The sequence below is a fragment of the Strigops habroptila genome, chromosome 17 (genome assembly GCF_004027225.2).
Source record: "Strigops habroptila isolate Jane chromosome 17, bStrHab1.2.pri, whole genome shotgun sequence".
Lineage (NCBI taxonomy): Eukaryota > Metazoa > Chordata > Aves > Psittaciformes > Psittacidae > Strigops > Strigops habroptila.
In genome coordinates, this window is record NC_044293.2 from 4,368,200 (window position 1) to 4,379,737 (window position 11,538).

General features: G+C 46.6%; 1 long non-coding RNA gene across 1 annotated transcript; it reads right to left on the bottom strand.

Annotated features, from left to right (window-relative positions):
• Window positions 1-759: 759 nt before the first annotated feature.
• LOC115616316 lies at window positions 760-8,740 on the bottom strand. Its single transcript, XR_003994266.1, has 3 exons — window positions 8,658-8,740; window positions 2,403-2,485; window positions 760-896 (listed from the first exon to the last, which is right to left on the bottom strand). It is a non-coding gene; the product is annotated as an uncharacterized LOC115616316 (long non-coding RNA).
• Between the last annotated feature and the right edge of the window lie 2,798 nt (window positions 8,741-11,538).

Here is an 11,538-nt window from a genome sequence, read left to right on the forward strand (position 1 = left end):
GGAACTGCACATTGCAACCATGCAGCCCTGACAGCACCGCCTGACCACACATCTCCAGCTGTGGTGACCTGAAGACCATGCCACCACCCTCCAACGGAGGAAAGCAATGAGCTATAAGAGCAAGGCACCCAAAATGGCTATCACAGTGGAAATAAAACCTGGGAGTCCTCAGGTCCTTGCAACACAGGCCACTTTCCAAAGCCACATCAGTCCTAGTAATGCCATGAGAAACGCTGAAGATGCAACCAGCACGTTGGCATGTCCCCCTTGCCTATAGTATCCTCCTATGTCTGTAAAGACCTCAGGGAGGAGCAACCAGGGCTGCAGTCCATAAAAGCAATTTGGTGCACACAGGACATCAAAATCACCACCTGAAAGAGGAGAGGGGCTCTTGAGCTGGGCACCTACGCTATGGCAGGGACTAAGGATCCTTCAGCATTTCTCAGACAGGAGGACAATAGTTAAACAAACCAGCTTTAAAGTTTTTATCTGCTTTCTGACCTCACGTCCACTGAGGGAGACCCTTGGCAGCCAACAACACGTGTGCCAATCTGGTGATGCTGTGGTAGCTGCCCTATGGCAATAAATCAAGTCAGACTGGGGCAGAAAGCAAATATAGGAGGGAGGAGACAAGGGGAACAGGCTGGACAATAAACAAGAGCATGGTGGGCCTTTAAGGCTCATGTTTTCACCCAAACATGCTGCCAAGCCCCACAGGGTGGAAAGGCGCCATCCCGGTACGGTGTCCTACCTGTGCTGTAGTGCTCCAGGCCAGTGGGCACCTCTTGCGTGGCAGGTTCATCCCAGAGTGGGCAGCACATCCTGGGCTGGCAGCAGGCGGACTGAAAGCCACAGGTCACCCAGGGATCATCACAGGGGCCGGCAGCACCCTGCTTCTGGGAGCAGGAGAAGGAAAGGCATCAGTGCGCCTTGTCCCCGTCCCAGTCAGGCACGGAGCCCTCGGCCAGCAGTGTTTGCTCAGGAGAAATAGCATCATCCAAACACACCTGGCTGAGGGGTGACAAGGCCAAAAAGCCCCTTGTATAAACAAATGCGAGGAAACAAAGGTAAAGGGTAGCAAGGCAGCACCATATTTATATAAACCTATGCATTATTACATCTTGTTCTGTATTATTATATGCTTACTCATAATACATCATATATCTATAATGTATTGATTATATGTGTGATATGGGCATGTAACCCACACATGTGGGTTAGGTTATAACTGTCATTATACATTACACGATTCTTTTTATTGTATATAGTTCTATTTATACTTTATAAACAAAACAGATGTATTATATATAGGAGCATATATAGGTATATGGAAACAATCCCAGGATATAATTTTATTTTATACATATGTGTTTTATACATATGAAATATATGTGCATATATATAGCATGTGTTTGTATATACCTTATATACGTATTTACCATGTATACATGCATGTATATACATACATACCATGTAATATATACAGTACATATAAGGGTATGTCTCTATATAAGAGGATAACAATATATACATACACTATACTATAACATACACTATAAAATTCAGGCTGTTTTTGTTTATTAGTAGTACTATTTCGCTGCAGGGAAATAGATTTCCTTCATCTCCAATCAATACTTAAAAGCCAAATGCACGCTTGGAACCATCTAAAGGAAAGATCCCGAGCTGTGTTAGAAATATTCCATGTGTCAGCATGCTCTTTTCTTCCTCATTTGGTGAAAATTTTGCTTTCTAGCAAGTCTTTGTGCAGCCTGGTGTCTCAGCTCAGAGTTACAGCTTTCATCTGACCCTCTCTATTATTTTTAACGCTGATCAGCATTTCTTTGGACAAATGTCTATTAATGTGATTTCTCTAAATAAGAGCCTAATTTCTCTAAATAAGGGTTGAAGCACTGTCAGACCTGTCCCATAGCTGGTGGAGGTCACCACAGGCATGCCCACGGTCACACTCTAACATATATTATCCATAACCACTGCTCCACAGACAGAAAGGAGCTCGGGAGAGCTCCAGAAAACCAGCTGAAACCTTTCCAAAGCCTGATCTGCTTTGTGCTGATCCCGCTCCATTCATCCCCAGCAGGTGAAGGTCAGCATGGGGAGCGGAGGCACTGGGACAATGGTTACCCTAACAATCCTGCTCTAAACACAAGCGCAGGAAATCCGATGCGGCGATCCTATTTCCAGTGGAGGTTTGCAGGCTCAACAGGTTCAGATAAGCTCTGGGTAAACACTCAGCATTTGGGCGCTGCTCTGAACAACGTAAAACCTTGGAGTATTTAGCGGTCAACACCAAGCTGTGTCAGCGAATGGGCTGGCAAAGTCACAGCAACCAAAGAGAAAACCCACTGCTAGGGGTAGAAAAATAACCCCAACTCCTTTCTTACCATCACTCCAGGGCGAGGTAAAGGATAAGGGGCTGGATTGCCAATGGTTGTGTCCATATAGTAACTCATCATCTCGGAGGTGCCTGCAGAAATGGAGATAGACATTAGATGCCCTGCTGCAGAGGCACAAAAATTGATAGCATCAGCTAAATCTGTGCTTTCTCACAGTATATAAAGCTAGGACCAGGCTGTCATCTTAATGAGTTTAAGCTGGAAAAGTTAAGAGGAAAAATAGCTGTATTAATAGCAGATATTGTGATTAGATGTGTTGTATCAACAGTGCAACAACACACAGATCCATTAGTGTAAACTGATGAGAGCCTGACAATGGTGAATGAATTATCACCTGGAAGCTGATGGAGCTGCTCTGAGGGAAGATGAGATCATATTTCCTTTGCCGCAGAATCGGTGGGAAATCGTTGCCAATTTTTTTCTTTTGAGATAATATATATAAAAAGGCAAGCCAGTTTGTTGAGATCAACACCTTTCCTGTAAAAGTTTTGTCAAAAACAGTCTGTTTCACAAAGGACTTCACTGTTTACAAGAGACAACTTCTGTTTCTCCGCGTTAGCTTACATTCCCCTTGCATTGCTGAGATGTATTCCTGAGTGCACTAAGTAACCATCTCAGCCCACAGGAGCATGTTACAGCTTCACGTGTCATTCCTAGGATGGGATGTGCTCCTCTGAGCGAGTCCTCCTACCAATGCTCTTCATTAGATGTGATTTCTAATCATCCACTAGCTCGTTTCTGTAACTGAGGTGAAGGAGGTGCCAACTGGCTCTGTTTTCAAATACATAGATGTTTATCCACCTCTCCTTTAAATGCACAGTGTAAAATGCAGGGCCAATGCTCTTTTTGTGTTTTGGCGAATATGACTTAAAGGAAGAAAGAGTCAAGAGGGAGTAGCCTGGGCTCAGAAGGATATGACTTGGAGCCGAAGGGAATAGCTATTTTAATCACGCTGATATACAGCATAACCTGCAAGATGGAAGAGCTGCCAGTGCTTTAACCTCTCCAAGGATGCAGCAGCCCCGAAACAGCTCCCTGTTGATTTCTGCAGACCCTCTGAGGTTAGCAAACCCCCTGCAAGGGGCAGAGCCTGCCTCAGTTGTGCCACACTCACTGCTTCAGCAAACAGGGACTCCAGAGAGCAGATCCCACCGTGCTCTGTGACTAATGGCCAAATGTGAAACACCCGCATGTGTATGCGTATTAAATTATTATCATCATTTCCTGCTTGTTATTACTAACTTCTGCCCTATCACCCAGTCTGTTTCTCTTTGCACTTAGAGCAAAAACCAACCATATCACAAGTTACTGTGGTTGAGGAGCCTTAACTAATCTCAGCATCTGTGCACACCTTACCAGTCTGCTCTAAGGAGGCATTAAAACATGTTTGCTTAAATCTTGTTGCATCTGCAGCAGCCAGCAGCTTGGTAAAGTAAAGAAGGTGCTTGGGGCCCACTTTTGCAACCCAGCTCAGTCCTGGCCCATCATACCCCTATCCCCTGATCCTAGCCTTAAAGTAGTGTAAATCACCTCATACAAACATGAACTGATCTCCCTCTTGCTCTAGAGACTAATGCTGCCAAACTGCACCAAAGCAAGGCAGACACTGCAAAAGGGAGGCAGAGAAATCTTCAGGCTGATTCACTTATTTCAAAGGCACACACACACCTGAGAGTAAGGAGCTACAGCATTAAAACAGCAGTTAAACGAACAGCACCCAGCAACAGCTTTTTCCTGCTTTGCAGCCTGTGCAATAGGCAGTTGGGGTTTGTTGGTTGTTTTTTACCCTTTGATCAAGACACTGAAGTCACACCGGTTCTTGAGAAGCACTTTCATGCCTCGCTGAATGTCGTTTGCATCTTTCTCAGGGTGCAGCTGAACCTTCCAGCAAAGAGCCACACGTTGGTGCACGAAGCAGCATGTGCTTTGGTGGCAGGAGAAGCACTAAACCCATCCTGACGCCCAGGACAAGGCTTCATGCAATAAAGAGTATCACCAAAATAGCCTTACAATACCTAAAGGAGGCCAACAAGAAAGCTGGAGAGGGGCTTTTGACAAGGGCATGTCAGGACAGGACAAGGAGGAATGGCTTTAAAACTGACATTCGGTGATTCCATTAATATTGCCAGAGGCGTAAATCAGCAACCCCCTCGCAAGCCCTGGAAAAGAGGAATTACCATCTCTAGGCAGCAGCTCCAATAGTTTTATAGCAATTACAGCTTACTTTTGGGTTTCTCTTCCCCTGCAAGCTGTACTGTTAAAAAACACAAGTGGGGGTCAGAAATACAATGCAAACCTCTGCAACCATTTGCAGCACTGTCTGTTTGAGACAAGCCCAACTTACATGCAAGATGAATCAGTCCTCCAACCTACTGCAGGTTTTGTTGGCAATGACAGTTAAACAGCAGAGAGACCCAGGCTTTAGACTGTGAAAAGGGCCTGGAAGACAGGCCGTGAGAGAAAAAGGCAAGCGAGCAGATTCTATGCACAAAATAATGGTGCTCTGGAAAAAGCAGGTCTGCCAGGCCAGCACCAGGAGGCAAGATGACAGCAGAAAGGGATCTCCACTGTGCTTTGTCCAGGCTAATTTTAACAGAACTTCCACCACTTCCCATAGGAAACTACTTCACAGCCCAATACATCTCTCACTGTCAGCAAGTTTCCCTGATGTTTGAGCGATATTTTTCTTCTCTTTAGCTTCCTCTAATAAGAGCCTAAATAGTCGCTCTCCTCCCCTTGGCCACCATTAGATAGCTCTAATGACCAGTCAGGAGCTTGCAGCTGAACTAAATTCAATGATAGCTCTCTTCATGGCAGGTAACTTGGCTGATATTAAGGAAATCACTGCAGATTGACACCAAGATAATCAAGATCCACAGCTTGCTGAGAGCTGTTAATAAATAGAAGGGAATCAGAGCCATTTGGTAAAGCCCTTAATGACTTAACAGCTTGACTTCAGTCTTATTGTTTGCTCTTATTATTCCTGCCTTATTGTGAAAACATGTGTGGGAGAAGCAGCATTTATTTTGGGACCTGATCAAGTACCAGCCAAAGCTATGAGACTCTTGGGTCATTTCTAAACTAAATTAAATTTTTAATTTCATTTCAACATCCTTCCCTCCTCTTTTACAAGGAATATATATATTGTTTTTAAATGAATTACCAAGCTTAGTTTAAAAAGGGAGAAACATTTGTCCTCATGATTAACACACACACCCATGCAGAAGTTAGGAAGGAATTAAACATGTATATTAAAGCAAAGCAAACTTTGTCTACTGGATACACGAGGACCCTTAACAGTATTCTCATATAGTGCTTTATATTGTTTTAAGGATGAGGAAAGGGGAGTGAGACCACAGTGATTTTCCTGTGGCAGAATCAAGACCAGAAGCTCCATCTCTCCTGCCCAGTCTAGTGCTCTGTACATGGGTCTTCTCTGTCTGTTGTAAAATCCTGTGGCCCAGATTGCTCCCCAGTTTCTAAGGATAACACTCAGCTTATGCACATCCCATATCCCAAAGCCAACCAGTAAGTAAAGGTGTCGCTGCAGGGTGGTACAACTGGGGTGGCAGCAAAATAGTGTTTGGGTGCCTTTCTCCATATCAATAAACCAACAAGGTTCCCTTTCCGTGGGGTTAGGTGTGAAGCCAGGAGGATGAGGCAGGAAGGATCTGCCTTCAAGAAGGTGAATCAAGACTTTAAGAATGAGAAGCAGCACTTTCAACATGAGCATCCTCCCTGGGCGGCTGTGCTGGCAGCTCCCTGACCCAAAGCTGCTTAGTGATAGCCACTTTATTTTTACATCAAGTAATAATTTATCATCTTTACGGGGGTGGGGAAAATAGCTGGTTGGAAATGACATCCTTCCGCAAGGCTTTAACCCTTGAAATCCTGGCACTTTCCAGGCCGCTTGCCAATTCAATCCTCAGGGGAAACAGTGTTTGTTGATCTGTTGGCATGTTAAAAACCTCATTCAATTCATCAAACCCCAGCACCAGCTTAAAATAAAAGAAGCATCCCTAATTCGGGGACACAAGCAATAGAAATGAGCATGCTTCTCTTGCTGCCTGTTTACAACCCATGCTTTTTAACAGATTGGCCACCCTCTGTCTCTGTTTCACACCAGAGGATCCCACATTTGTTATGATTTTAAAACTTTGCAGTGTTCTCAAAGGTAATACCTGATTTACCAAAGGCAAACCAGGTAGGGCAGTAAAAAGCAATGCTATGGTAAAGAGAGCAATATAGTAATCGCTCTTCTGCACCCTCTGTAAATAGATGAGATTAAACGACTTGGCTAAGGTCATAGGGAGAAAGTGAGGGTGAAAGGCGAGTATCTGAGCCCCCGAGCCATGCTTTTAACTACACAGCAGTGATTGCAGTCGGATTAGCATTGACATAAGGAGGTTGTCCACGCTGTTCTGGGAATGATACAGGTAGCAGGGGCAGGGCAGGCTGCCTGTCAGCACACCACTCTCTGCTTTAATGCTGGGCTCTTCCTTTCTTCAGTAGCTGTCAGATCTGAAGGAGATATGATGTACCTTAAGCGCCTTCCTATTTGGCTGCACAAAATCTAGCCAGGATGGATGACAGCGGTCACAAGATAGTGCCATGACAGTTAAAGTTTGGACCAGTCTCATATACACATGTGCCCACAAGCCCTTGTTCTCTGTGCTTGGTAGTAAAGGGCTTTTTGCTTTATATTTTCCTTTACCCTCCTCATTAATCTATTACTTGGCCGCTATTCTATAATTAAGCTAAAATAATGCTACCATCAACAGCACCACCACATCCATAGTGAGCTGACAGCGCAGGCCATGGCAAGGAGAGGGGTTTAGGTGGGAGACTTGCTCAGAGAGGCTGTTGCCATTAAATCCTGCTGCTCCCTCTTGGATCATAACACCTACTTGCAATTGCAGGAAGATGTGAATGGGTGTGTGTGGGGGGGGGTTAATTAGGTCATCTGTTGTTTCACTCATGAATTTCCCTCCATGAAATAACAGTCTTACAGCACAACATCACGAGCCAGATCCTCAGCTGGGGCAAAGCAAAGAGGGGGGAAGAGCTGGGTAAGTTTCCCCCTGTTCAGCAATGGATTCCTTGCATCAGGGAAGGATATGACCTGGAGAGGAGAGCCCAATCTGCCCCGTGGCAAAGGGGTCTTGGTCAGGGATTATGGCCCAGCTCCAAGCGTGTGCTCTTCTCTAGACTCCCTGCAAATCCCAGCCCCTGGTGCTGTTCCCAAGGTGAAAATGTCAGGGTAGCCCAAAAAATCGACTTGCCAGAAAACAGTTTACATGGCAGGCAGGGGAAAGCTTAAAACCCACCCAAATTAGTGGCATCAGGAATAGCCTATAAGCAGGAAACCGCTCTGGACCCAGCCCACAGCCCCCAAAGGTGTCAGTTGACAGCACAGGGTGGGAAGTTCATGGTAACCGTGCTACCAAATGAGTGGCCACATGCAAAGCAATGATTTAGGGGCTCTAATGGGAAGGGGGAAGGCCTTGGCTGTGCACCTCAGGGACTCACAGTTCCCACTGGCTCTTTTTGGCTGGAGGAGGGCGGCAGGATTGTGCCCTTCCCAAGGAATGGCAGCAGCACGGCAGCACATCCCTGTGGCTCTCACACTTAGAGCTCCAGTTCCTCCCAAAATCAAATGCTGGCACCTGTGGCACTTTCTGCCCTTTGGGGGCTGGCATTGCTATGGCAAACATGCTGACATGCAGCAGCAAACCCTTACAAGCATGCTCCCCAAAGACAGGAATCAGCCCTGGTTTGAGGGGGCTACACCTTCTCTATCTGGCTGTGCATAGGGCTGGAGGGAGTCAGGTAAGCATCCGACTTTGCTTCTCCTCCTGCCTAGCAAGGAAAACAGACCAACCCCCATCCAAACCAAAGTGAAACTCAAAACATGAAAGGAACTGCACGTCTAATCCACTATAATAACACCAAGGCACAGCCTTCTAAACGAGGAAAATAATAATGTTCTCTTAAACATACATATACAATTTATATACTCTATATCTATAAAAAGAGAAGGGATTTTTAAAGGGAAGCATCAGCTCAGACATTTATAGAAGCTCCTGCAGTACTGTTAGCAAACACATGAATCAGTTGCTGGATGAAACTGGAAATGGAGAGAGTAAATCACCAGCAAAACAAGTCTTAGCTGTCCTGAAAACAAACCCAGGTACCTACAACCCACAAAAGAGCTTAAAGAGACTCTCTCCCACCGCCACTTACTACTTAGCTGAAAGACCAGAGGAAAAGTTTATGTCCTCCACGGCTTCCCACACTTGTCTCCGATCTCTTTCCAACTACCTGGTGCTATCCTCTGCGCTGGAGCTGGAGAGGATGGAAATACCATAGTGTTTGCAGCAGGGCCGCCTATTCAAAGGGAGGGGGAGTGGTCAGCTCCGCATCCAGGGCGGTGGGAAAGGCGAGCTCCACGCTGGAGCCATCGCCAGCCAGGAAAAAGCCACCTCTGGCAGATGGCATGCCAGTGGGGAGAATAAAGCTGTTGGATGGAGGCGGTTTTGGGGGGAGCCTCTGCCAGCCCCCCAGCGCAGTGGCCTTTGGGTCGGTGCTGCTCCTGTGTCCTGTAAAGCAATCCGAGTAACCTCAGCAAGTGCTACACCAACCCCTAAAGTCCCTGTGAAGCGGAGCTTATTCCTACACAGCAACTAAAACCAAAGCACACAGGGCATGACCAGGGTGAGGTTTATCTAGCCCTACTAACCCACATTATGGGTAAGCCACGGTATGATTCCCCACCCTTAGTTCAGCTGCTGCCTCTGAGGCTAATGGTAGAAAATGCTGTTTCCTCTTAAAAGGTCCCTGGGCATCTCTGCCTTTCCTGCTTCCCTGCATATGCCAGGGCAATGCTGGCTCCAGAGCACTGTGCTTTTTGCTGCCTGCCTTATCCCCAACCCTGGGATGGATCCAGCCTGGCAGCATACCCTAAAGTCCCTTATCACAAGCCTCTGGTACCAGGCATACCACCCCAAAACCCCTCCACGGTAGCTGCTGCTTGCTTTTAAAAGCATAAAGGCTGAAGCAAACTCCCTTTCTATAAGGCACCAGGGAGGGGAGATGCTCAGGCAGCACTGGGAGGCACTGGTTCAGCTCCTTCCTCTGATGGAGACAATAGTCCCAACCTGCATCACCCTAAAGGCTGCTTTCAATGCAGATGCTAAAGGAGGAGGCCAGAAGGCTGCTGGGAGCAGAAAGGCAGACAAGTGCTTTCCCATCTGGGAAAGGGAAGGGGGCAGAAACAGAGGTTGCAGCAGGCTTGATCCAAAACCCTCTGGGTTTTGCTCTCCCACCTGCTTTGCTCTGGGAGAGCAGGACCCTCTCCTAACACCTAACATCCTCACAGCATGGCCAGGGACCTCCGAAGCCCCATCAGTACCCCCAGATCCTGGATGCAAGAGGACGTGCTCATCCTGCCCCTCCTGCTCTGTCTCTCCAGGCAGTAAAGCTGCCTTTTCCTCCAGGAGAGGGCTCCAGGCTGAAAATCCTCTCTGGCTGCAGCACAGATCCCTGTCACGCCGCCTTCGTGAGCAACCCCTGCCAGCAGCCCCAGGAGGGAGGCAAAGCCCAGACACCAAGGGCTGCAGATGTGCTGTTCTGGGACATTTTGTTTATGGGCAAAATGGGAGGCTGGGAACAGCTGCTGTGATTCCCCCTAGAAATCCTAATGGCAAGCTGTAATGTAACAGCAAAAAAAAAAGAGAACACAGCCATTGAACTCAGCCCTTCCCTGGCTTTCAGGGAAGATTGCAGCATCCTCACAACTAAACAAAAGCAGCATGTACATCTAAGCCCTGTCACTGAAGCACTGATTAGTCTGGGGAGAGAAATAACTCCTTCGGACACCCTTTCCCAGTCCAAACCTGGGTATTTTGGATGCATATTGAAAAAGTGCAGACCGAAGCTGTATTTGCTCTCACGTGGATAATTTCTGCCTGCACAGGGCTTCTCAGGCATCTACTGCTGCCACATGCTTCCCAGAGAAATCAAATGTGCAGAACTAATGTTCACAGCCATAAAGGTCTCTCCTGTTTTCTCCCCCACCAGTCCAGGAGATTGCTCATATGCACATGGTGACGAATAAGAAGAACCCCCCAATATTTACACAGATAAAACTGTTAATAGGTCCTTTGAGGACTTTCTCCTAAATGAAGAATGAATCTCTCCTCTAGCCCTTACCTTAACTTAGAAGCACACAGCTACAGGTGACCCGAATAGATGTTACCTGTTGACTTGCAGCCGTAAGGCACGGATGGCTCTTGTAGCTATTTTAACACAGGAAATGATTTACAGGGTTCCCATCTTCTCGGGAAGGTTTCCAGCCTCCTTGGGCTTTGGTACAAAGGCTCGGTCACGTCTGAGCACCAAAGGGGTGGAATGCATCCAGCAATCCATTTTTATCTGGGCAACTCTTCCCTAGGCTGCAGGATAACCCCACTGGCAGCTGCAAACAAGATGTCTTTCCCTGGGCTGGATGCTTTGCTCTGCAGCAGACGGTTCTTCCAATATAGTAATCTATATATTAATAGCCTCTCTATTATGGCTGTCCAATGGACTCTGTGTCTGCAAAATGAGAGGCTTCTGGTTTTGGCTGTTTCTTATAAGGCAGCATGATGTCTGCTGCGTGCAGATCACCTCCCTTAGCTCGCACATGTCCGCCTGCTTTCAGGGTCACTGCTGTCCCACCAGTCACCTAAACCAGCCGCTTCAGCTCCCAACAGAAAGTTGGGTTGAATTTCGGGTAGCTCATGGAATTCATCATAAAGCCATTGTGCTTCGAGAAGTACTTTCCATTCCAGATGGTTTGGATTTTCTTTGTACTTGTAAAAAAATTAAATGATTCCTTAATGTTTAACTTGAGCAGTTATTAATGTTTTTACTGAATCTGAGGTGTCTCGTGGATGTTCCGCAGGTTGTGCACTGGTAGGCTGCTTAGATTTAGGGGCGTGTGAGCCACTTCTGGAAGGTGCTGGACATAAGTGTCAGCAGAAACAGCCCCTTTCCCAATAAACTAAGAAATCCATATCATCATTTTGGACTAGAGAAGTGGATGGAAAATGAGAGCAGCATCATACTGAAAGTGGCTATGACT